The following is a 27,236-nucleotide window of genomic DNA, read 5'->3' as shown; positions in this document are numbered from 1 at the left end:
AGGAAGTGCTGTTTGAGAAAATCCACATACATTATGGAGTTCATCTTTAGCGCCTTCAGGGATCATAAAGGGGCCGACAATCTCTCTCCCCATGATTCCAGCCCAAAACATTACTCCACCTCCTCCTTGTTGGCGCTGTAGCCGTGTTTGCGTGGGGTGTCCATCAACCAGCCATCCTCCACTCCATCCATCTGGACCATCGAGCGCTGCACGGCACTCATCCGTGAACAAAACAGTTTTGAAATCAGTCTTCATGTAATGTTTGGCCCACTGGAGCCGTTTCTGCTTGTGTGAAGTGGATAGAGGAGGTCGACAGGATGGCGTATGCACAGCTGCAAACCTCTGAAGGACCCTGCATCTTGTTGTTCGGGGGCTGCATCTTGTTGTTCGGGGGACGTTGGAGGCACCAGCAGCTTCAAAAACTTGTCTGCTGCTATGACAAGGCTTTTTTGCCGCTGCTCTTTCAACCTGACGTAATTGCCTGTAGGAAAGAGTCCTCAATTTGCCCTTATCAGCACGCACACGTGTGTACTGTGAATCAGCTACATACTTCTTGATTGCCAAGACACTTCATCCTGATCATCGCACAATGTTGATTGTAGTCATGCCTTGACCTAAACACTCCACAATTTGTTGCTTCTCAGCAGCCGACACATCCTTTTTCTTTCCCATTTTGGCAGAAAATGTAGGCTGCTTAATAATGTGAGACAGCCTTCTTAAGTAGTCTTGCCTTTCATTGGACACACCTGCCAAACTAATTAGCACAGGTGTCTGCAATTGCTTACAGTGATATAAAGAGCCCTGACACACATCACCATCAATGAGTTTAACTGACAAACAAACAAATTCTTCCCTTATCACTCCTAAACACTTTTTGCATAATAATTTGGAACACAGTGTACATGTGCTTTTCCACAAAACACCAGTGGTTCACGTAGTGAATCTTACAGTTCTAACTTGCCAACCGTGGTCTGTATGGAGTTGTTCAATAAAGGGCCCAAAATTAAGATAACATAGATGGGAGAGGTCTCTATGAATAGGAATTCCTAAGTATTTGATACCCTGTGAGGGCCAGGCAAAGGGAAAGTTGGACTGGATGGAATCCTATATGGATTTGGGGAGGGAGACATCGAGGGCCTCAGACTTCGCTGCATTGATTTTATAATTTGACCATGTAACAAAGTGATCTATTTCAGCCATAACAGCATGGATGGATATATGTGATTGAGTGATATATACTAGGACATCATCAGCAAATAGAGAGCACTTGTACTCGGTGCCTCCCACCTCAATCCACCTAATATTGGGGTTATGGCGAATTGATGAGAGCAGGTGCTCCGTCACTAGGATGTATAAGAGAGGGGACAGAGGACATCCCTGCCTTGTCCCATTGGTGATTGTGAAAGGTGATGAAAATGTTCTGACGCGCCCCCTGGGCCTTGGGACACCCGGAGCCGGACCCTTTTTGGTGGATGCTGGTGGTTGTAGTCTCCGTGGCGGCGACCCGGTTCCGTGGCTCAGGGCGGTCAAACCAGTGGCGGAACTATTTATGTGGTTTTGATGTTTAAATGTCCGACTACGCCACCCGTGGATTGCGGTCAGAGTGAACCGCTGCTACAGGGCAGACCGCTAAGGCTGGTGTTGTGGGTGCAGCAGGAGTATAGCCTCAGGGCAGTGTATGCGGAGGATGGGGGTGATGGTGCAGGGCAGCAGCAGTAACGACACAGTCAGTGATGCAGTCCAGGGCCTTTACTCACAGTTCTTATTATCCAGACCACGTCTGCAGGTAATGGCTGCCCACGTCGTACTGTGCTCACCAGGTGAGGGGCTCAGACAACTCCCAGATAACTTTGGAGCGCTTCACAGGACCCCCTTTGTGTGTCCTTTGTCTGGCCTTTCTTACCAACCCTTCTGTCCGGCTGCCTCGGGCCTCCTCTTGGTAAACTTGGCGCCAGTTTCCCTGACCCTATGTGGTGCCTTCCTAGCGGGTGTAGCGAGGGGCTGCGCCACATAAAATGTCAGAGCCTCCGGTTTCTAGCTGAGGGTCGTTTCCTGCCTCCACTAGTTTCGGGGACCGGTCTCCCCCTTTGGCCTGACCCCTCCACGCAGGTGGATTCGGGCGTGCGGTGGCGACTCGCCCGTCCGCACCCCTGGGATCCCTTCGTTCCTCGTTCCTGGAGCCTTCTCCGCTCCTCTTCCTTCCTTCTCCCTCTTCCAGGCCTGGGCCTCTGTTACTAGGCCCGCCTCCGGAGCAGAGCTCATGCAGAGCCCCTGCTCCCTGCCACTTCTGCTCAGACTTCTCTGCACTGAACTAAGATGGTGCCCACCTTTTATACTCCCTTCTCAATGCACCCAGGAACTGCTTCCTCCCTGCTCCTGCACTACAGGGTTCCCCTTCCTCAGTGTTCCCTCCCCCCACTCCAGCCAGTGACAGGGACTGTCGTGCCCATCTCAGGGGCATATTGGTCGCCCTGCCCCACGGCAATGTGGTGTAATGCATGCAGGTGTCGGGTCCTGATCCACACTACATCCTTACCTGAGAGTGAGATATCACACCTCTGGGTGAGGTGCAATACCTCTGTAGCAACCGAGCCCTCAGGGTGCTACAGTTCCATTTATCTTCAGCCTAGGTGAAGTATTGCGATACAGGGCCGTGATTTTGGCTATAAAAGGGTCCCCTAGACCCCTACCCCAAGCTTTTTAAGACATATATATGGCATATATGGCGTGCCAGGAGACTCTATGGAATGCTTTCTCAGCATCCAACGAGAGTATCTAATTACAAATTTTTAACTGCATCTAGCCCAGGAAATACTTTGTGCCTAGTAGCAGTGTCTGCTAGTCAGCGGATTATCCCGGATGTTAAGCAAGCTGCACCACCTGTAGTTTGGACACTTAATTTTTTCAAAGGAAATGCTTCGGGACCACGGGATACTCAGTGAAGAGCATCAGGAGGCACCCCAAGGCATAGGGGCTGGGACTGGCAGTAGGATGCCTTGCGGTGGACAGCCGAGCTCGATCCTTATAAAAGCTTTTTAACTGCAGCAGCTTTAGTGGACACTACTGGAGCTGGAATTACGCGGCTGCTGGCATGAGACTTGCCCTCCAATAGATCCTTGTAAATGGATTTAAAGAGAATTCATTCAAATTAGAGAGACAATTTAAATTAAAAAGCTTAGAGCTGCCTCCACCACAGGGGGGCTCGCTCGACCCACCAGCGGACAGGCACCAGTATTGGGAGAGGGGGGCTGGACGTCAGGGTTCACCGCGGCTCTGGCACAAACCCGGCGACGCGGAGGTGGCACGGGCAGGAGCGGACTGGCCGTGTCGGCTTCTCACTTTTTGGATTTTAGAAGGGCATGACATGCCTATATCTGTGTCTCCCCCTCCTTTTACTCCTCCACCTCTTTTCTTTTCGCATGACTATATGTACTTGTCACTTTTCCATGTGTTAGTTGTGTCTTCTGAGCAGTTTGTCAGCTTTTGGACACCTTTGAAGGTGTTTTCTTTGTGTTTCTATGTGTTTATGTTTGCCTGCCATTGGTTTTAACGGTGTTCGAAGGTGTTCGACGAACAGTTCGACGAACAGTTCGGCGAACACACCGGTGTTCGACGAACCGAACCGAACTCGAACACTACGGGGGTGGCTCAACACTATTAGCAATGCCCTTCCTTCACCAATTGTATCTCCTTACCATTGCTAAGGACATACTGGGAGTTGTAGTTAAGTCCTCCATTCTCTGGAATTCCTATTGTTAGCAATGCCCTTCCTTCACCAATTGCAAATACAAAGGATCCATCCATGGGGTGAGATCTTGGGAATAATTGAATCGTACCTACATTAAAAAAAAAAATAAAAAATCTCCTATTCTTAATAATTACCGTATTTTTCGGACTATAAGATGCACTTTTTTCCTCCAAAATTTTGGAGGAAAGTGGGGGGTGCGTCTTATAGTCCGAATACTATATTATTGTATGGCCGCATGGTGGTGGGTGTGGGGGAGCCACAGGGGTGGATTAAGAGTAGCAAGTGCCCCGGGCAGTTTAGAAGGCACGGCCCCTTCCCCCCCACACACACACACATGCACACATACCTGTATGTATGACATGTCACATGATCCCCTGTGATAGATCATGTGATAGTTCACGTGAAATTAATTTGGCACAATATTAATTATAATAATTTTTTTTATGCTGTGTGCCCACTACGCGTTTTTTAAGCTTTTCCGCAGCGGCAATTCCGCTGCAGAAACGCTTAAAAAAACGCTTGGTAGAAGGTCTGCCATGTTCCCCAATGATAATCCGCATGTGCTGTGCACATGCTGCGGAAATTTCCGCTGCGGATTATCATTGCGGAAAAATCCGCAGCACTAACAATTATTTTGCGGAAGCGTGGCGCTTTCGCCACCATTGACTTGCATTGGAACACATGGAATCCGCATCACTGCATCTGTACATGCAGATTCCATGCATTTCAATGTGCGGATGGTACCCGGGTTTGGAGAAAAGGAGACTCTCCTCCGGACCAGGGTACCATAGAACCTGTAAAAAAAGAATAAAAAAAAAATAAATATTATACTTACCTTCTGATGGCCCCCGGTGTCTTTATCCGATGCGTCCTGGCTTGCCAGCAGCTCGCGATGGTCTGAAAAGGACCTGCCGTGACGTCATTTAGTCATGTGACGGGTCACGCGACCGCTGACGTCGGCAGACCATCAGAAGGTAATTATATATTTATTTTTCACCATTCTTTTACGGTCACACTATATAAATCCATGCCGGTTGCATGGATTTATATAGTGTGACCAAGTTGTCAAGTACTTTCCAAGTGATGCTAAAATCGCTTGGAAAGCGCTTGTCAACCCGCATGCGGAAATGCATGTGAAGAACGCTTCACATCCGCATGTCCCTGGCAGGTAATTTTATGACTCAATATTGAGCACACGTAACCATCTATACACAGCAGGAGGCCGCACTGCGCCATCTATACACAGCGGGAGGCCGCACGTAGCCATCTATACACAGCAGGAGGCCGCACGTAGCCATCTATACACAGCGGGAGGCCGCACGTAGCCATCTATACACAGCGGGAGGCCGCGCGTAGCCATCTATACACAACGGGAAGCTGCATGTAGCCATCTATACACAGCGGGAGGCCACACGTAGCCATCTATACACAGCGGGAGGCCGCACGTAGCTATCTATACACAGCAGGGAGCCGCACGGTGCCATCTATACACAGCGGGAGGCCGCACGTAGCCATCTATACACAGCGGGAGGCCGCACGTAGCCATCTATACACGGCAGGAGGCCGCACGGCGCCATCTATACACAGCGGGAGGCTGCACGGTGCCATCTATACACAGCGGGAGGCCGCACGGAGCCATCTATACACAGCGGGAGGCCGCACGTAGCCATCTATACACAGCGGGAGGCCGCATGGTGCCATCTATACACAGCGGGAGGCTGCACGGTGCCATCTATACACAGCGAGAGGCCGCACGTAGCCATCTATACACGGCAGGAGGCCGCATGGTGCCATCTATACACAGCGGGAGGCTGCACGGTGCCATCTATACACAGCGGGAGGCCGCACGGAGCCATCTATACACAGCGGGAGGCCGCACGTAGCCATCTATACACAGCGGGAGGCCGCATGGTGCCATCTATACACAGCGGGAGGCTGCACGGTGCCATCTATACACAGCGGGAGGCCGCACGGAGCCATCTATACACAGCGTGAGGCAGCACGGCGCCCCCCCCCAGAGACAGCAGGAGGCCACACGGCGCCATCTATACTCAGCAGGAGGCTGCACGCATTCACGCACACATACAAACATATACATACACGCATAAACACATTTGAAACACAAAAATACATATAAACCGACATCACACAATGATATCTGCCTGCACACACATACATACATACACATACACACAGACAGACTCACACACTCAGACACACACTCACCATCCCCCGGCTCGGCTCCAGTCCTCCTGGCTCCTGCTCCTCTCCGGTGGTAAGTAGCAGTGCAGGCCGGGCGTGCACTGCGTGACGTCACAGCTAGGAGACACGGCCGCGCACAGGGTCGTGTCTCCTAGCAGTGACGCGGCCGGGCCAGCAGAGGGAAGTTAACTGCTGCAGTGCTGGCCCGGCCGAAGAAGCAGCGGCTGTGCACCGCTGCTGGGGGAGTGGTCCGGGGCCCCCCCCTGCCACTGTCTGCCGGTATGTGCCGCAGGGCTGCACAAATAATGAGGGCAATCCGGCCATAGAGACCCGAGGCCACGGGCGGTAGCCCGGATTGCCCTCATTATAATCCACCTATGGGGAGCCGCAGCGGGGGATCAGCGGGGCACAGGATTTTACAAATCGCAGAAAACCCATTTGATGTTAATTGTTTGGGCTTTTCTCATGCGCCGAGCATCACTCACGAGAAAAACAAGCTTCAAAGAACAAATGAGAGGAGACAGTCCATGCATTATGTGTCACGGTGGCGTGTCATTACCAACCCCCTTGCTGCAGCGCTCCCTAAATTCCCGACAATGTAGAAAAACCTTGTCCACACGTCACGGCTCTGAGCTGACTAGTCCTGGAGGATCGTGAGGTTCCTTCCTTACATCTCTCCTCAATTATCTCGGCTTCTGTAAAATAGGCAGAGACTAATGGGACGAAAAATGCGGCTGCAGAATAAAGGTTCTCTGGCATTTATCTACTCTGTGATCACCGTTCCTAATCCAATCGTGGAGGCGTTCCTGGCTGTTACAAGGAATTAGTAGGATTACTACAGTGTGACAGGCGAGGGTACAGCGCCTGTGCCGGTCATGGATTCTCAATAGAGGTGGGTGGGAATGGTCGCTCTCCACTGAAATGATCGGGGGGTGCACATACTTCCCAAAAGAAAGCACTTGAATTGTCAAGGTCAATCTATTCTATAGCTGTAACTTTAGCCTTAAAGGAATTGATACAGTGGGTTACATCTGGTGCCCGGGGGGCAGTGTTTGGTATACTCTGTGTCCCTCTGAAGAAGCTAAAAAAGTGAAACGCGTGTTTAGGAGAGTGGCAGGCACATAATGGGTAAGGATCTCCTCATTACTGGTACTCAGGCCCAAAATATGTAGAATTTACACTACACTAGAGATGAGCGAACCCCGTGGATGTTCGGTTTCGACCAAACTTTAGTCCAAAGTTTGGTTCGGGTACCAGAACTTGAACCCGAACCCCATAGAAGACAATGGTGACACAAACTTTGATGCTGTAAAATGGTCGTAGTAAGGGCTAGGAGGTCTCTCACTCTTAAAACGGACTTGTCAGTGTTCGGAGTTCAGCATTGGACACTAGGTGTCCGGTATGAACCCCAAACTTTACAGTTCGGGTTCGCTCATCTCTACACAACACTCGTTATACTGTTGTACTGATCCATTACACGTCTAGTCCTTGTGATTGACTATATATTCATTGTTGAGGACGCTCTTGCAGATGGGTCTAATCTCTGATGTCACGCCATCTGGAGGCTGAATCTTGAACTAAGTGCTCTTGTAATACAGGTTTTAATATTACGCTAATAAAATATATACTGTATACTGTACAATAGCTTTCCGACCCCGTTACACAGTTTTTGAGCACTTGAGCTGAAGTTGTTAAAGCTCAATTGGTGTTTTGCATAGTCTGAGGGGGCTATAGGTGTAATTCTGCTGAGATTTTGACTTCGATGCGTGTTGCAGTTACATTGGCGTAATACTCTGTTCCATGTACAATATTATGTAGAACAGAGTTTTGATTCTAAATGGACTGTAGATAAAACGGTATGTCCTGGAACAGTACCAATACACATGCTCTGTAACTTGCCATCCACTCTTTTGGAGTGGACGATTGCTCTTTATCAGCATTCTGTCAGCACTATAGGTCCTGGGACATCCCTTCTCTCATTACTCAGCATGTATTGCTTCCGCCATTGCTTAATGAAATGCCTGCAATTAACTGAAAGACTGAATCTCTGTTAAGCCTGCATATACAGTTTGACAGGCAGGAGCAGAGAGACGAAGGCCAAGCCCCACTTCCGGTAATCCATATAGGGGGGTTTCTGCTGCTAGAGACAAATTACACTTAGACAGAAGGGAGACCCTACCGGCCGACACTTTTAGGTTATCTAACCCCTGAAAAGTAACTCCAACTTAATTGAACTTTATAAAGGGATTTTGCACATTATCTATCGAATGAGATCAAGTACAGCGACCATTTAATTTGTATTAAGGTTCAACTCACCTGCAAACACCATGGGTTTCGCAGGCTTAAAGCCGGGCAGAGCCACTGGCTGCTTCAGTAAATGCAGAGTGTCTCCTATTTGTGCTTCCTGTGCGTCCTTCATCCCAGCGATTAGATAACCTACTTGCCCAGCATATCTTAGAAGCAATGAGAGCAATATATATTCACAATTAGTGCAGATTCATCAAATTCTACATTGAATATCAGGTACAAATCTACCATAAAAGAAGGCAGCAACGGCTCGGAGACCCAGCACTGCATAAGTTCACTACAGCTATATACAGCTGGCACTAGAGGGCGCTCACTGGAGACAGACTTCTACTGCTGCGGTTGGGTACAATACTAGCTGTACATAATCACAGGTCAACAGCTCCCCCTGGTGGTGGCTGCATGCAGCAAAAATAGTATTTCATCTAGTTACATTCATTTAAGTCAGAAATGCTGTGACATTAGTCAGCACTAGTGTTGAGCATTCCGATACTGTAATATCGGGTATCGGCCGATATTCGCGGTATCGGAATTCCGATACTTAATTCCGATACTTTTACAATATCGGATACCGGAATCGGAAGTTCCCATAATGCCTGCGCTCTGCAGTGTCTGTGAAGGATGACAAGTTGGATGGCAGCGCTCAGCTGAGATCCAGCCTGTCATCAGAATGCCATCCCAGCGGGGGAGAATTCTCCTGATCGTTTAAAAGCCGGCGCGCGGTAAAAAGCCGCCGGCTTTTAAACAATCACACAGCCCCATACTGCTTCCCCGCAGCCTCTCACCCCGATCCTCCGCTCCCCTCGCCACCTCCAATCCCAATCGTAAATTAGGACCGGGCGGGGAGCGCAGCACCAAGGAGCGAAGGACCCGGGCGGGGAAGCCGGCAGTGAAAAGACTTCACCGCCGGCTTTCCCGTTCTGTGCTGCGCTTTCCCGCCGGTTATTTCAAATGAACAGCTGAGGTATCAGGTGATGCTGATCAGCTGTTCATTTGAATTAGCCGCGTTGCCCTCAGAGGGTTCATGTGAGTTCATGCTTGACTGCATGAACTCACATGAACTTTCCCACGGCCGCACAGGTCAGCCTCACCTCCCAGACCCGTCATGATTAGTGTGTGCGCGGTCTCTGTGCGATGTGTGCGGGTGTGTGTGCGGGGTGTCTGTGCGTGCAGGCAGACATAGGCCGATGTGACACTACTACTCCCATCGGCCTATGTCTGTCCCCCGTCCACTCCTGCCAGCAGGATCAGCTCGATGGGAGCAGTAGTTCCCATCAGACTGATCCTGCTATTTAAATTGCCCTACTGTGTCCCCAATAAATGTTAAATACATGTCATTGGTGGCCAGTGGTTACCTAAAAGAAATTAGTTCATACATTACCTGTCCCCGCCGATCGCCACCTAAAATAAAGTAAAAAATAAAAAACTACACCTATACTCACCAAGACACCTAATTCCCCGAAGCCATCGATCTCCTGTAATAAAATATAAAATAATAAACCACAACCTTATCCTTACCCCTCCGTAGCAGTCCACGAGTGTCCCACGAAGATCTCCAGTTCAGAGCAGCCACATAGAATGTGACCGCTCTGAACCGCTGCCGCCGCTAGAATGACGGGGCCGTAAGGGTTCACCGGAGTTCAGGCAGCGCTGCTCCGGTTAGCTGCTTTACGGCCCTGCTGTATAGTGAGAAATTCCCACGGTACAGCAGTGCCGTAAAGGAGGTCTCCGGAGCTGCGCTGACTGAATGCACTCCGGTGACCTCAGTCAGTGGCTCCCGCTGCCGGGAGCGGACGTGTTCCCGGCAGCGTGAGCTTACAGCAGCCATGCACAGCTGTCACCATCTCCAGATGTGACAGCTGTGCATGGGAGATCAGCGCAGGAACGTGGACAGGTAACTATTATTTTTAGTAAACTAAGAATTAAATAAAATTGTGTGTTTTATTTCAAATAAATTATTTTTTTCTGGGTGTAGTGTGTGTTTTTTCTTTTTAACACTTTGTAGGTTAGTAATGGGGGTGTCATATAGACACCCATCATTACTAACCTGGGCTTCATGGCAGCTGGCGCTGACATGAACCCCACCACTATTACCCCCTGCCACCGCACCAGGGCAGCGTGGAAGAGCGAGGCTAAGTGCCAGAATTGGCGCATCCTATGGATGCGCCATTTCTGGGGCGGCTGACGGCTGGTGTTTCTAGTCTGGGAGGGGGCCAATATTCATGGCACCCTTCCTGGACTATTAATATCAGCCCCCAGCTGTCTGCCTAGCCTGTGCTAGCTATTAAATTAGGGGGGACCCCACGTTACTTTTTTTGGGGGGTTCCCCCATTTTAATAGCTAGTAAAGGCTAGGTATTCAGCTGGGGGCTGATATTAGTAGCCTGGGAAGCTCCGTGGGTATTACCCCCTTCCCAGGCTTCAAACATCTGCCCCAGCCGTCTGCTTAACCTCCGCTAGAGCCTAAAATTAAGGGGAACCCCACGCCAATTTTTTTTAAAATAAATCCTTTATTTTAACACTAAATGACAAGTACAGTAATCAACACTGTCACTGTACTTCATATATATGTGACTGACATGTTTCTATCTATCTAATCTATGTGTGATTCTCTATTTTTTCTATTCTAAATTGTCGGGTACAGATGCTGAATTGCCGGCCGGCTTTCTTAAAGAGACGGTGCATGAAAACACTATTATTTTTTTAAATAAATCCTTTACACTAAATGACAAGTACAGTAAGCAACACTGTCACTGTACTTCTTATATATGTGGCTGACATGTTTCTATCTATCTAATCTATGTGTGAAGCTCTATTCTGTCTGTTATAAATTGTCGGGTACAGATGCTGAATTGCCGGCCGGCTTTTTTAAAGAGACGGTGCACGAAAACACTAATATTTTTTTTAATAAATCCTTTACACTAAATGACAAGTACAGTAAGCAACACTGTCACTGTACTTCATATATATGTGACTGACATGTTTCTATCTATCTAATCTATGTGTGATGCTCTATTCTTTCTGTTGTAAATTGTCGGGTACCGGTGAATGCCGCTGATGAATTGCCGGCTTTTCATGTCATTCTACATTATTCTTAGTTGTTTTACTTCATGTAGAATTAACCTACAAGGAAAGAAAGGGTTTATTTTCATTCCGATATTTGTGTCCCATTGACTTGCATTGGTTTCCGGTATCGGAATCGGCGATATCCGATACTTTTTGGGTATCGGCCCGATCCAATCCGATACGATATTTCCTGATATCGGAAGGTATCGCTCAACACTACTGATCATGTTTTCTGTCATGTGATTTTCTTGTGTAAATACGGTTGAAAGAAAATCATTTAGCATATTGGCTTTTTCCTTATCCTCATCCACCATTTCACCCAGACTATTTTTAAGGGGGCCAACACTATCATTTTTTAGTTTTTTACTATTTATGTAGTTAAAGAATATTTTGGGGTTATTTTTACTTTCTCTGGCAATGATTCTCTCTGCCTCAATCTTTGCTGCCTTGATTTGGTTTTTACAGAATTTATTTAATTTTCTATATTTATTTAATGCCTCATCACTACCTACTTGCTTTAGTTCCCTAAATGCTTTCTTTTTGTCACTTATTGCGCCCCTTACAGCTCTATTTAGCCATAGTGGTTTCCTCCTATTTCTAGCATGTTTATACCCAAAGGGTATATATTGTGCACAGGTCCTATTCAGGATTTTAATAAATGTCTCCCATTTGCTTTGTGTAGCTTTATGTCTCAGGATATCGTCCCAGTTTATTGCACTAAGATCATCTCTCAACCGTTGGAAATTTGCCTTCCTGAAGTTTAGTGTCCTTGTAACCCTTCTACTACACATCTTATTAAAGGCTACATGAAAACGTATTATATTGTGATCACTATTACCCAAGTGACCCCCAACTCGTATATTTGATATGCGGTCTGGCCTATTGGTTAATATTAGGTCTAGCAGTGCCCCCCTTCTTGTTGGGTCCTGAACCAGTTGTGAAAGGTAATTGTCTCTCATAGTTGTCAAAAACCTATTACCCTTGCTTGAATTACAGGTTTCTGTCCCCCAATGTATTTCAGGATACTTGAAGTCTCCCATAATAATGACTTCTCCTTGAGTCGCTGCTTCATCTATTTGCTTTACGAGGATATTCTCTGCTACTTCCATTATTTTTGGAGACTTACAACAAACCCCTATCAGTAATTTATTATTTTTTCCCCCTCCCCTTATCTCCACCCACAGGGACTCTACATTTTCATTATATTCACATAAATCCTCCCGCAAAACGGGTTTTAAGGATGATTTTACATATAAACACACACCCCCCCCCAGCGCTTGTTTGTACGGTCATTTCTGAACAGACTATAGCCCTGTAAATTAACTGCCCAGCCACGTCTCAGATATCCCTACCATGTCATAATTATTTTCCAACAAAATTAATTCTAACTCCTCCATTTTGTTGGTGAGGCTTCTAGCATTAGTGTACATGCATTTTATGTATCTCTCTGTACCTCTATTCCTTCTTACTTTATTGACTGTTCTAACCCCACCCCCAATTTCTTTAATTGTGCCCAGGTCACTATCTGCACTATCTTCCCCACATATAAAATGAATACCCTCCCCCCCAATCCCTAGATTAAACACTCCTCCAACCTTCTAGCCATTTTCTCCCCCAGCACAGCTGCACCCTCCCCATTGAGGTGCAGCCGGCCCCTAGCGTAGAGTCTGTAGCCAACTGAGAAGTCAGCCCAGTTCTCCAGGAACCCAAATCCCTCCTTCCTACACCAGTTCTTGAGCCACTTATTTATCTCCCTAATCTCCCGTTGCCTCTCTGGCGTGGTACCGGTAGTATTTCAGAGAATACCACCTTGAGGTCCTTGCTTTCAGCTTGCAGCCTAATTCCCTGAAATCATCTTTAAGGACCTTCCACCTACCTCTAACTTTGTCATTTGTGCCAATGTGCACCATGACCGCTGAGTCCTCACCAGCCCCTCCCAGTAATCTGTCAACCCGGTCAGCAATGTGCTGGACTGAAGCGCCAGGTAGGCAGCACACTGTTCGACGATCCCTGTCTTTGTGACAGATTGCCCTATCTGTTCCCCTAATAACTGAGTCCCCCACTACCAGCACCTGCCTGGCCTGCCCTGCTCTCCCATTTCCCTCTTTACTGGAGCTGACACTCCTTCGGCTTTCAGGGGACATGCCTAGCTGCAGCAGTGCTACCCCTGTACCGTCACTCCCCTCATCTGCCAACTTTGCAAACTTATTGGGGTGTGCCAGATCAGGACTAGCCTCCCTGGCACTCTTCCCTCTACCCCCCTTCTAACTGTCACCCAACTAGCGGCCTCACTGTCCTGCAGCACCCTACTACCACCCTCCCCCACATCTACCCCAGTGAGCAGCTGCTCAGTGAGCAGCAGACTCCTTTCCATATTGTCAATGGATCTCAGTGTTGCCAGCTGCTCATTTAGATCCAGTACCTGGGCTTCCAAACGCACAACGTGCACACATCTCGCGCAGCAGTAAGCAACCCCGACCGGCTGTTCAAGGAATGCATACATGTGGCTAGATGTACACTGGATAGCATTGTCAATAATGGAGCTCATTTCCTAATGGGGATTGCAATAGACAGAATGTTAAGTAAAAAGAAAAGTAAAGAATTAATTAAATACAGACAGCAATTCAGTTCAAAGTCCTCCCTTCCAAACTCCCTGAATCCAAAGTCACTGAAAAACAAGTCACACACTTACTTTCGTTCGCACTTATGCTCCGGTCACACTCAGCTCGTTCACACTCGCAAACTAAGAGATTTAAAGAGTTTTTTTTTTTTTTTCCAGGTTCAGGTCTAGGACTCCTGCTTTTCTCCATCTACACCTTTGGCCACCATCTCATTCATCCCCCCAACTGACTTATCCATCAAATTCAATGGCTGTCCTCTCTCCCCAGTACCGCTGTCTTTGGGTAACCCTGGACTCTGATCTCTCCTTCAAACATTAGATCCAAGTCCTTTCCACTTGCTGTGGACTCCAACTCCAAAATATCTCCAGGATCCACACATTCCTCAACCATTAATCTACAAAAACACTAGTGCACGCCCTCATCACCTATTGCAACCTCCTGCTCTATGACCTCCCTTCTACCACTCTCGCACCCCTCCAATCTATCCTAAACTCTGCTGGCCGACTAATCCACCTGTCACCCCGCTATTCCCCGGCTTCAACCCTCTGACTATCCCTGCGCTGGCTCCGCATTACCCAGAGACTCCAGTTCAAAGCCCTAAAGTCCAAATCTTTCTCCTCCATACATCTGTGACCTAGTCTTCCTGTACCTACCTGCACGCAACCTCCGATCCTCACAAGATCTCCTTCTCTACTTCCCTCTTATCTCTTCTTGCCACAATCGCATACAAGATATCTCCTGTGCATCTTCCCCTACTGTGGAACTATCTCCCCTACTGTGGAACTATCTACCCCAACACATCTACCCCTAACCTGGAAACCTTCAAAAGGAACCTGAAAACCCACCTCTTCCGACAAGTGTACAACCTACAGTAACCCTCGCTTCACCATACTGCTGCATGATTAGCTATACCCTCACTGACTGTTTCCTCACCCCTCCCCTGTAGATTGTGAGCCCTCACGGGCAGGGTCCTCTCTTCTCCTGTACCAGTCGGGGACCCCTTTTCACATGTAAAGCGCCATGAAATAAATGACGCTGTAATAATAATAATTGTACTACTTGTATTTGTGGTCAAGTGATGCCACTTTCCTCGTGTCTGCACCAACTTTGATCTGTTTTGGCAGCTTTTGGGCCCCTTTGAAGGAGTTGTATATGCGTTTGGTATTGCCTTCTATTGAATCCAATGGGGTCCGTTACGTTCAATGAATTATTCGGGAAGTTTGGCGAACACTTTAAGCCTCAATCCAATTGATGATTACTAGACCAAGATGCAGAGTCAGATGGATCCCTGGTATTCACATAGTTACATAGTTTTCAGTCCTCAAAGCTGAAGGTAGTTATAATTCCGTTAAGATAAACCTATGACCTAACGTCTTAATATAAAGAAAGGCAAAAACCCAAAGAAACAGAAGCTAATTCCTCCATATAAGGGAAACAGTTCTATCCCTATTCCACATATTGAAACCAGGCTCGTTCTCATCACAAAATCTGTGCCCATAACCTGTAACCTACAGGGATCTAAACTTTTCTGCAGTGACAAGTTGGGACCCCAGGATGGATAGATGGGGGTTTCATTGTGTGGACAGCTCTTCTATAAGTATCCAGGTATCTGTGTATTGTTTGACCTGCCTCACTGACTTCATTTGGGAACAATATGATCTCTGTTCTTGACTTGTTGAGCTGAGACAAACATCTTCAATCACCTAAAGCGTAGTGGTGCCGACCCCACATGTAAATCGCACTCGGGAGAACGGCATCTACAGACCGTCATCCATGTGACGGAGGTGGCACCAAGTCATTTCATTAATTACAAATAAAATATTAAGTGGACAAAAGGTTTACACATTGCATAGAAGAAGATTAATTAATATTAAACAATAGTCGTTGCACGCAGAGCACTGAGTTGCAGTCTGTGTTGAAGCTACGGACAAGAAATTCCCTTTAAAAGTATATAAAATATTGAATGAATGATCTTGTAAGTATTTTGTTCCAAAGTGTGTTTCATCTTAAAGGTTTATTCCCAGAATCACATTATTTTTCATAAAGCACAGTAAATTCATACTTATTGTTAATATATAGACTAAGCCCAACATAAAGTTTCTTCCTTGTACCTTTCTGCCTCTTTTTATCTATATCTGCCTGTCTGAGCATCCAGTGTCCAATAACTGAATGGGCAGTTCTCTTCTTGCACTCCTATCACTATATCTTCCAGCAGCACTTGCTTCTCCTCAGTGCTGCAGACCCCTCTCTTGCTTCCCATCTGCTCCTTACTCGCCCAATCTCTCTGAGTTATCAATCTAAGGTTAGAATTCACCTTATAATACTGTGCATTCTCTGCTTCTGTACAGGACCCTGCCTGGCAGATTTTATTTTCTACCGTCTACAATACTGTGCATACGTTTTAGGCAGGTGTTGAAAAAATGTTACAAAGTTAGAATACGTTCAAAAATAGAAGCAATAATTCTTTATTTTTATCAGTTACCAAATGCACAGTGAGTGAACAAAAGAGAAATGTAAATCCTATCAGTATTCGGTGACAGCCCTTTACCTTCAAGACTTCAATTTTTCTAGGTACTTGTCACTTGTACAAAGTTTATGAAGGAACTCGATTGTTCCAAACATCTTGGAGACCTGGCCCCAGATCTTCTGTGTCTGAGGCTTGTGCGGATCCTTTCTCTTCATGAAAAACAAGAGTGCAATTGGGTCTTATGAAAATATAATCAGAACAAGTACAAGTAAGATATGCTCATCTTACAAGGTTGTGTGAGACACAAGCACTGAAAAACCAGATACGGCAGCTTCCATAGAAATATCAGGAATGAGATTACCAGGGGAAATGGAAGCAGTCTGCGGGAAGAATGACATCCACACTTGGATATAGTCTGATGATTTATTGTCCACGCGTTTCAGAGTCACACCGGCTCCTTCCTCAGGGCAACCATGCATAAGAGCAGTATACAGCAGACACACATGGTTATATAGGTAATAGGAAAGACGATGATCCAGCTCCACAGACTCCAATAGTAAAAACAAATCTCTTTTATTTAGAATTTTTTAAAAAAATAGCCAAATGGCAATAATGTAACTCCAGCTGGTAGAAAAACAATACTGAAAGCGAAACACAGGGGCACCAAGGAGGAGTGCGCTACCAGACACGTTTCGAGTGAAGACCGCTCTTAAACTTGGCATGAATAAGTGTCAGATGACGCGCCCCTGGGCCTGTGTCGCGCTGCGGTGCGCACGCGGGAGCTTACCCGGAGCCGGATCCGTGGAGGGTTGTAATCTCGTGGCGGTGACCCGGTCCGTGCCCAGGGAGTCAAACTAGACGGCAGTCTATTAGTAGTAAATAGTTGATGACTACGCCACCCGTTGAGTGCAGCCAGGAAGCTGCTGCTGCAGGGCAGACCGCTGAGGCCGGTGGTAGGATTGTGCAGCGTGATAGTATAACCCCCAACGGGAGGGGTATGGCCTCAGGGCAGCCGACGTGGATGATGGGGGTAGCAGGAACCACTCAGAGACGGTACGGTGTAGTTCAGGGTCTTTACTGGTAACAACGACAGACCCTCCCGGAGTACTTGCTAGCAAACGGGGCCTGGTCAGTCTTTGAGCAGATGGGATCTCCCCTGGCCAGGCGTAGTTGTAGGCCTCCCAAACTGACTGTACTCTTCTGGCTACCTTGCTAGAAGCTGATGTAAGTAGCCCACGTCCCTGAGTGTACCGTGTGGTGCTCACCCGTATGGCCGGTGACTCGGGGCCTTCTAATGGCTTCCGCTCCACGATGGCGGTGCTGGTCCCACGCGTGTGACCGTGCCTTCGGGCTTCTGGGCCAGAGGACCTGAAATCCCCTGCCCGACGGATTCTGCTGCTGGGTAGGAGTTAGTCCCCACAGCCTCGGACTCCGGGTCCGGTAAAGAATCTTCTTAGTCAGGGCGAGCTCTGTAGCTGCCAGCCCCTGACTCCTTGTAACTCTGCTGTTTCCTATGCTGCTTCTCTTCTCCACTCTCCTTGTCTGACCCACCCTGCCTCAGCCCCGGGTTTATACAGGGGAAGTTCTTCCCCTCCCAAGACTGGGCAGGAGGTGTGGCATGCACAGGATCCCTGACCAAAGGACCTCCCACCTGCTCTCAGACATAACATTACATTACTGTGGAAAACCAGACCCCTGGGGTGCCACATCAGACATAAGGGGAGGATCCCTTCTTATGCCGGCACTAATCAAGAAAAGGTGCTGCAGGTGTGTAACAACCCAAGATAGCAAAAAGAATTGTAAAAGCAGTGAATTAAAAAAACAACGGGAATGTTAAAAGCAAGAATGAGACAATAATGTAACATAAACTCTTTTCTATAGTTTAAGCCTGAGGGAATTCTAGTATCCAGTACAAAAATCCAAAACGCCTCCCTATTTCTGAGAGTATTTTGTCTGTCTCTGCCACGGATGTGGCGGGGAACATGTTCTATGGCAGAAGGTAATAGGCCTTTAGTGCATTTATTATGACAATTAATAAAATGTCTGGAAGCAGCAGACATACTACGATTAGATCGATGGGAAATATCATATAAATGTTCCCTCAGGCGTACTTTACATTTCCTAGTAATTGATCCGATATATTTTAGATTACAAATAGTGCACTCAATCATATAAATAACATAATCAGTGTTACAATTCAGAAACCCTTTTATTGGATAGACTTTAGATTTATTTTTATCCGTAAATGATAATTTTTTTGATGAAACCAGAGATGATTTGCAGTTGGTAATCTGCACTTATGGTAGCCACTAGTTGGTAGCCAGTTACCAGTCGTTTTGATGGACTTTGCTCTGTATAAGCTTGGAGAGATTTTGTTGCCTATTGTTGGTGCTCTACGTGGAACGACCCTAATTCCGTCCTAATATTGCACCCATGACTGAATCCTCTCTCAGAATATCTATGTTGCGTTTTACTATATTAGATATTGCAGAAAAGTGAGTATTGTAGGTGAGTACTAATGTTGGAATATTAGAGCTGGTGCTATTGTGGTGGTTCCTTTTAGTAATGAGATTGCTTCTAGATTTACTAGCTACTATTTTTCTTGCTCTATCTAAGGTTCATTTTGGATAATTTCTACATGATAGTCTAGAATTATTTTAATGGTTTGGGGGGGCAACATGGATGACATTCCAGAATTTATATCGTACTTGAACAATAATGTATTTAATTTACGATTTACATACACCATCAACCGTAACTCTATTACTTTTTTGGATTTAGAAATAATGAACTGATCACTTCTAAAACGTTCAGGAAACCCACAATATTACATGCGCACAGTTTTCCCCCTTCCCATGTCCTAAAAGCCATTCCAGTAGGAGAAATTACTAGAGCTCGGAGGAATTGTAGTGACTCCATCTCCTTCTCAAAAGAATGTACCACCATTAATTCTAGACTAACATGTAGAAATTATCCAAAATGGACCTTAGATAGACACGCACGGCTCTGCTCCGTACACCTCGTACATACATGGCTCCGCTCTGTACACGCGCGGCTCCGCTCCGTACGCCTCGTACACGCGCGGCTCCGCTCCGTACGCCTCGTACACGCGCGGCTCCGCTCCGTACGCCTCGTACACGCGCGGCTCCGCTCCGTACGCCTCGTACACGCGCGGCTCCGCTCCGTACGCCTCGTACACGCGCGGCTCCGCTCCGTACGCCTCGTACACGCGCGGCTCCGCTCCGTACGCCTCGTACACGCGCGGCTCCGCTCCGTACGCCTCGTACACGCGCGGCTCCGCTCCGTACGCCTCGTACACGCGCGGCCCTGCTCCGTACACCTCGTACACACGCGGCTCCGCTCCGTACACCTCGCACACGTGCGGCTCCGCTCCGTACACCTCGTACACCTCGAACACGCGCGGCTCCTCTCCGTACACCTCGTACACGCGCGGCTCCGCTCCGTACACCTCGTACACGCGCGGCTCCGCTCCGTACGCCTCGTACACGCGCGGCTCCGCTCCGTACGCCTCGTACACGCGCGGCTCCGCTCCGTACGCCTCGTACACGCGCGGCTCCGCTCCGTACGCCTCGTACATGCGCGGCTCCGCTCCGTATGCCTCGTACACGCGCGGCTCTGCTCCGTACGCCTCGTACACGCGCGGCTCTGCTCCGTACGCCTCGTACACGCGCGGCTCCGCTCCGTACGCCTCGTACACGCGCGGCCCTGCTCCGTACACCTCGTACACACGCGGCTCCGCTCCGTACACCTCGCACACGTGCGGCTCCGCTCCGTACACCTCGTACACCTCGAACACGCGCGGCTCCTCTCCGTACACCTCGTACACGCGCGGCTCCGCTCCGTACACCTCGTACACGCGCGGCTCCGCTCCGTACGCCTCGTACACGCGCGGCTCCGCTCCGTACGCCTCGTACACGCGCGGCTCCGCTCCGTACGCCTCGTACACGCGCGGCTCCGCTCCGTACGCCTCGTACATGCGCGGCTCCGCTCCGTATGCCTCGTACACGCGCGGCTCTGCTCCGTACGCCTCGTACACGCGCGGCTCTGCTCCGTACGCCTCGTACATACACGCGGCTCCGCTCCGTACACCTCGTACACACGCGGCTCTGCTCCGTACACCTCGTACACACGCGGCTCCGCTCCGTACACCTCGTACACACGGCTCCGCTCCGTACACCTCGTACACATGCGGCTCCGCTCCGTACACCTGTACACACGGCTCCGCTCCGTACACCTCGTACACACGCGGCTCCGCTCCGTACACCTCGTACACACGTGGCTCTGCTCCGTACACCTCGTACACGCGCGGCTCCGCTCCATACACCTCGTACACGCGCGGCTCTGCTCCGTACACTTCGTACACGCGCGGCTCTGCTCAGTACGCCTCGTACACGCGCGGCTCCGCTCCGTACACCTCGTACACGCGCGGCTCATCTCCGTACACCTCGTACACGCGCGGCTCCGCTCCGTACACCTCGTACACGCGCGGCTCCGCTCCGTACGCCTCGTACACGCGCGGCTCCGTACACCTCGTACACGCGCGGCTCCGCTCCGTACGCCTCGTACACGCGCGGCTCCGCTCCGTACGCCTCGTACACGCGCGGCTCCGCTCCGTATGCCTCGTACACGCGCGGCTCTGCTCCGTACGCCTCGTACACGCGCGGCTCTGCTCCGTACGCCTCGTACATACACGCGGCTCCGCTCCGTACACCTCGTACACACGCGGCTCTGCTCCGTACACCTCGTACACACGCGGCTCCGCTCCGTACACCTCGTAAACACGGCTCCGCTCCGTACACCTCGTACACATGCGGCTCCGCTCCGTACACCTCGTACACACGGCTCCGCTCCGTACACCTCGTACACACGCGGCTCCGCTCCGTACACCTCGTACACACGCGGCTCTGCTCCGTACACCTCGTACACGCGCGGCTCCGCTCCATACACCTCGTACACGCACGGCTCCGCACACCTCGTACACGCGCGGCTCTGCTCCGTACACTTCGTACACGCGCGGCTCTGCTCCGTACGCCTCGTACACGCGCGGCTCCGCTCCGTACGCCTCGCACACGCGCGGCTCCGCTCCGTACGCCTTGCACACGTGCGGCTCCGCTCCGTACGCCTCGCACACGCGCGGCTCCGCTCCGTACGCCTCGAACACGCGCGGCTCCGCTCCGTACGCCTCGTACAAGCGCGGCTCCGCTCCGTACGCCTCGTACACGCGCGGCTCCGCTCCGTACGCCTCGTACACGCGCGGCTCCGCTCCGTACGCCTCGTACACGCGCGGCTCCGCTCCGTACGCCTCGTACACGCGCGGCTCCGCTCCGTACGCCTCGTACACGCGCGGCTCCGCTCCGTACGCCTCGTACACGCGCTGCTCCGCTCCGTACGCCTCGTACACGCGCGGCTCCGCTCCGTACGCCTCGTACACGCGCGGCTCCGCTCCGTACGCCTCGTACACGCGCGGCTCCGCTCCGTACGCCTCGTACACGTGCGGCTCCGCTCCGTACAACTCGTACACACACGCGGCTCCGCTCCGTACGCCTCGTACACGCGCGGCTCCGCTCCGTACGCCTCGTACACGCGCGGCTCCGCTCCGTACGCCTCGTACACGCGCGGCTCCGCTCCGTACGCCTCGTACACGCGCGGCTCCGCTCCGTACGCCTCGTACACGCGCGGCTCCGCTCCGTACGCCTCGTACACGTGCGGCTCCGCTCCGTACACCTCGTACACACACGCGGCTCCGCTCCGTACACCTCGTACACACGCGGCTCCGCTCCGTACACCTCGTACACACGCGGCTCCGCTCCGTACACCTCGTACACACGGCTCCGCTCCGTACACCTCGTACACACGCGGCTCCGCTCCGTACACCTCGTACACATGCGGCTCTGCTCCGTAAACCTCGTACACGCGCGGCTCCGCTCCGTACGCCTCGTACACGCGCGGCTCCGCTCCGTATGCCTCGTACACGCGCGGCTCTGCTCCGTACGCCTCGTACACGCGCGGCTCTGCTCCGTACGCCTCGTACATACACGCGGCTCCGCTCCGTACACCTCGTACACACGCGGCTCTGCTCCGTACACACGCGGCTCCGCTCCGTACACCTCGTACACACGGCTCCGCTCCGTACACCTCGTACACATGCGGCTCCGCTCCGTACACCTCGTACACACGGCTCCGCTCCGTACACCTCGTACACACGCGGCTCCGCTCCGTACACCTCGTACACACGCGGCTCTGCTCCGTACACCTCGTACACGCGCGGCTCCGCTCCATACACCTCGTACACGCGCGGCTCTGCTTCGTACACTTCGTACACGTGCGGCTCTGCTCCGTACGCCTCGTACACGCGCGGCTCCGCTCCGTACACCTCGTACACGCGCGGCTCCGCTCCGTACACCTCGAACACGCGCGGCTCCTCTCCGTACACCTCGTACACGCGCGGCTCCGCTCTGTACACCTCGTACACGCGCGGCTCCGTACACCTCGTACATGCGCGGCTCCGTACACCTCGTACACGCGCGGCTCCGCTCCGTACGCCTCGTACACGCGCGGCTCCGCTCCGTACGCCTCGTACACACGCGGCTCCGCTCCGTACGCCTCGTACACACGCGGCTCCGCTCCGTACACCTCGTACACACGCGGCTCCGCTCCGTACACCTCGTACACACGGCTCCGCTCCGTACACCTCGTACACATGCGGCTCCGCTCCGTACACCTCGTACACACGGCTCCGCTCCGTACACCTCGTACACACGCGGCTCCGCTCCGTACACCTCGTACACACGCGGCTCTGCTCCGTACACCTCGTACACGCGCGGCTCCGCTCCATACACCTCGTACACGCACGGCTCCGCACACCTCGTACACGCGCGGCTCTGCTCCGTACACTTCATACACGCGCGGCTCTGCTCCGTACGCCTCGTACACGCGCGGCTCCGCTCCGTACGCCTCGCACACGCGCGGCTCCGCTCCGTACGCCTCGCACACGCGCGGCTCCGCTCCGTACGCCTCGCACACGCGCGGCTCCGCTCCGTGCGCCTCGAACACGCGCGGCTCCGCTCCGTACGTCTCGTACAAGCGCGGCTCCGCTCCGTACGCCTCGTACACGCGCGGCTCCGCTCCGTACGCCTCGTACACGCGCGGCTCCGCTCCGTACGCCTCGTACACGCGCGGCTCCGCTCCGTACGCCTCGTACACGTGCGGCTCCGCTCCGTACAACTCGTACACACACGCGGCTCCGCTCCGTACGCCTCGTACACGCGCGGCTCCGCTCCGTACGCCTCGTACACGCGCGGCTCCGCTCCGTACGCCTCGTACACGCGCGGCTCCGCTCCGTACGCCTCGTACACGCGCGGCTCCGCTCCGTACGCCTCGTACACGCGCGGCTCCGCTCCGTACGCCTCGTACACGTGCGGCTCCGCTCCGTACACCTCGTACACACACGCGGCTCCGCTCCGTACACCTCGTACACACGCGGCTCCGCTCCGTAAACCTCGTACACACGCGAATCCGCTCCGTACACCTCGTACACACGGCTCCGCTCCGTACACCTCGTACACACGCGGCTCCGCTCCGTACACCTCGTACACATGCGGCTCTGCTCCGTAAACCTCGTACACGCGCGGCTCCGCTCCGTACGCCTCGTACACGCGCGGCTCCGCTCCGTATGCCTCGTACACGCGCGGCTCTGCTCCGTACGCCTCGTACACGCGCGGCTCTGCTCCGTACGCCTCGTACATACACGCGGCTCCGCTCCGTACACCTCGTACACACGCGGCTCTGCTCCGTACACACGCGGCTCCGCTCCGTACACCTCGTACACACGGCTCCGCTCCGTACACCTCGTACACATGCGGCTCCGCTCCGTACACCTCGTACACACGGCTCCGCTCCGTACACCTCGTACACACGCGGCTCCGCTCCGTACACCTCGTACACACGCGGCTCTGCTCCGTACACCTCGTACACGCGCGGCTCCGCTCCATACACCTCGTACACGCGCGGCTCTGCTTCGTACACTTCGTACACGTGCGGCTCTGCTCCGTACGCCTCGTACACGCGCGGCTCCGCTCCGTACACCTCGTACACGCGCGGCTCCGCTCCGTACACCTCGAACACGCGCGGCTCCTCTCCGTACACCTCGTACACGCGCGGCTCCGCTCTGTACACCTCGTACACGCGCGGCTCCGTACACCTCGTACACGCGCGGCTCCGTACACCTCGTACACGCGCGGCTCCGCTCCGTACGCCTCGTACACGCGCGGCTCCGCTCCGTACGCCTCGTACACACGCGGCTCCGCTCCGTACGCCTCGTACACACGCGGCTCCGCTCCGTACACCTCGTACACACGCGGCTCTGCTCCGTACACCTCGTACACACGGCTCCGCTCCGTACACCTCGTACACATGCGGCTCCGCTCCGTACACCTCGTACACACGGCTCCGCTCCGTACACCTCGTACACACGCGGCTCCGCTCCGTACACCTCGTACACACGCGGCTCTGCTCCGTACACCTCGTACACGCGCGGCTCCGCTCCATACACCTCGTACACGCACGGCTCCGCACACCTCGTACACGCGCGGCTCTGCTCCGTACACTTCATACACGCGCGGCTCTGCTCCGTACGCCTCGTACACGCGCGGCTCCGCTCCGTACGCCTCGCACACGCGCGGCTCCGCTCCGTACGCCTCGCACACGCGCGGCTCCGCTCCGTACGCCTCGCACACGCGCGGCTCCGCTCCGTGCGCCTCGAACACGCGCGACTCCGCTCCGTACGCCTCGTACAAGCGCGGCTCCGCTCCGTACGCCTCGTACACGCGCGGCTCCGCTACGTACGCCTCGTACACGCGCGGCTCCGCTCCGTACGCCTCGTACACGCGCGGCTCCGCTCCGTACGCCTCGCACACGCGCGGCTCCGCTCCGTACGCCTCGCACACGCGCGGCTCCGCTCCGTACGCCTCGAACACGCGCGGCTCCGCTCCGTACGCCTCGTACAAGCGCGGCTCCGCTCCGTACGCCTCGTACACGCGCGGCTCCGCTCCGTACGCCTCGTACACGCGCGGCTCCGCTCCGTACGCCTCGTACACGCGCGGCTCCGCTCCGTACGCCTCGTACACGCGCGGCTCCGCTCCGTACGCCTCGTACACGCGCGGCTCCGCTCCGTACAACTCGTACACACACGCGGCTCCGCTCCGTACGCCTCGTACACGCGCGGCTCCGCTCCGTACGCCTCGTACACGCGCGGCTCCGCTCCGTACGCCTCGTACCCGCGCGGCTCCGCTCCGTACGCCTCGTACCCGCGCGGCTCCGCTCCGTACGCCTCGTACACGCGCGGCTCCGCTCCGTACGCCTCGTACACGTGCGGCTCCGCTCCGTACGCCTCGTACACACACGCGGCTCCGCTCCGTACACCTCGTACACACGCGGCTCTGCTCCGTACACCTCGTACACACGCGGCTCCGCTCCGTACACCTCGTACACACGGCTCCGCTCCGTACACCTCGTACACATGCGGCTCCGCTCCGTAAACCTCGTACACACGCGGCTCCGCTCCGTACACCTCGTACACACGCGGCTCCGCTCCGTACACCTCGTACACATGCGGCTCCGCTCCGTACACCTCGTACACACGCGGCTCCGCTCCGTAAACCTCGTACACACGCGGCTCCGCTCCGTACACCTCGTACACACGCGGCTCCGCTCCGTACACCTCGTACACACGCGGCTCCGCTCCGTACACCTCGTACACACGCGGCTCTGCTCCGTACACCTCGTACACACGCGGCTCTGCTCCGTACACCTCGTACACACGCGGCTCCGCTCCGTACACCTCGTACACACGCGGCTCCGCTCCGTACACCTCGTACACACGCGGCTCCGCTCCGTACACCTCGTACACACGCGGCTCTGCTCCGTACACCTCGTACACGCGCGGCTCCGCTCCATACACCTCGTACACGCACGGCTCCGCACACCTCGTACACGCGCGGCTCTGCTCCGTACGCTTCGTACACGCGCGGCTCTGCTCCGTACGCCTCGTACACGCGCGGCTCCGCTCCGTACGCCTCGCACACGCGCGGCTCCGCTCCGTACGCCTCGCACACGCGCGGCTCCGCTCCGTACGCCTCGCACACGCGCGGCTCCGCTCCGTACGCCTCGAACACGCGCGGCTCCGCTCCGTACGCCTCGCACAAGCGCGGCTCCGCTCCGTACGCCTCGTACACGCGCGGCTCCGCTCCGTACGCCTCGTACACGCGCGGCTCCGCTCCGTACGCCTCGTACACGCGCGGCTCCGCTCCGTACGCCTCGTACACGCGCGGCTCCGCTCCGTACGCCTCGCACACGCGCGGCTCCGCTCCGTACGCCTCGCACACGCGCGGCTCCGCTCCGTACGCCTCGAACACGCGCGGCTCCGCTCCGTACGCCTCGTACAAGCGCGGCTCCGCTCCGTACGCCTCGTACACGCGCGGCTCCGCTCCGTACGCCTCGTACACGCGCGGCTCCGCTCCGTACGCCTCGTACACGCGCGGCTCCGCTCCGTACGCCTCGTACACGCGCGGCTCCGCTCCGTACAACTCGTACACACACGCGGCTCCGCTCCGTACGCCTCGTACACGCGCGGCTCCGCTCCGTACGCCTCGTACACGCGCGGCTCCGCTCCGTACGCCTCGTACACGCGCGGCTCCGCTCCGTACGCCTCGTACACGCGCGGCTCCGCTCCGTACGCCTCGTACACGTGCGGCTCCGCTCCGTACACCTCGTACACACACGCGGCTCCGCTCCGTACACCTCGTACACAC

Source organism: Phyllobates terribilis, unplaced genomic scaffold, assembly GCF_046119375.1.
Source record: "Phyllobates terribilis strain yellow unplaced genomic scaffold, ASM4611937v1 Scaffold_296__1_contigs__length_2355070, whole genome shotgun sequence".
Lineage (NCBI taxonomy): Eukaryota > Metazoa > Chordata > Amphibia > Anura > Dendrobatidae > Phyllobates > Phyllobates terribilis.
The sequence above is the reverse complement of the archived record's forward strand: the minus strand, read 5'-3'. Positions refer to the sequence as shown.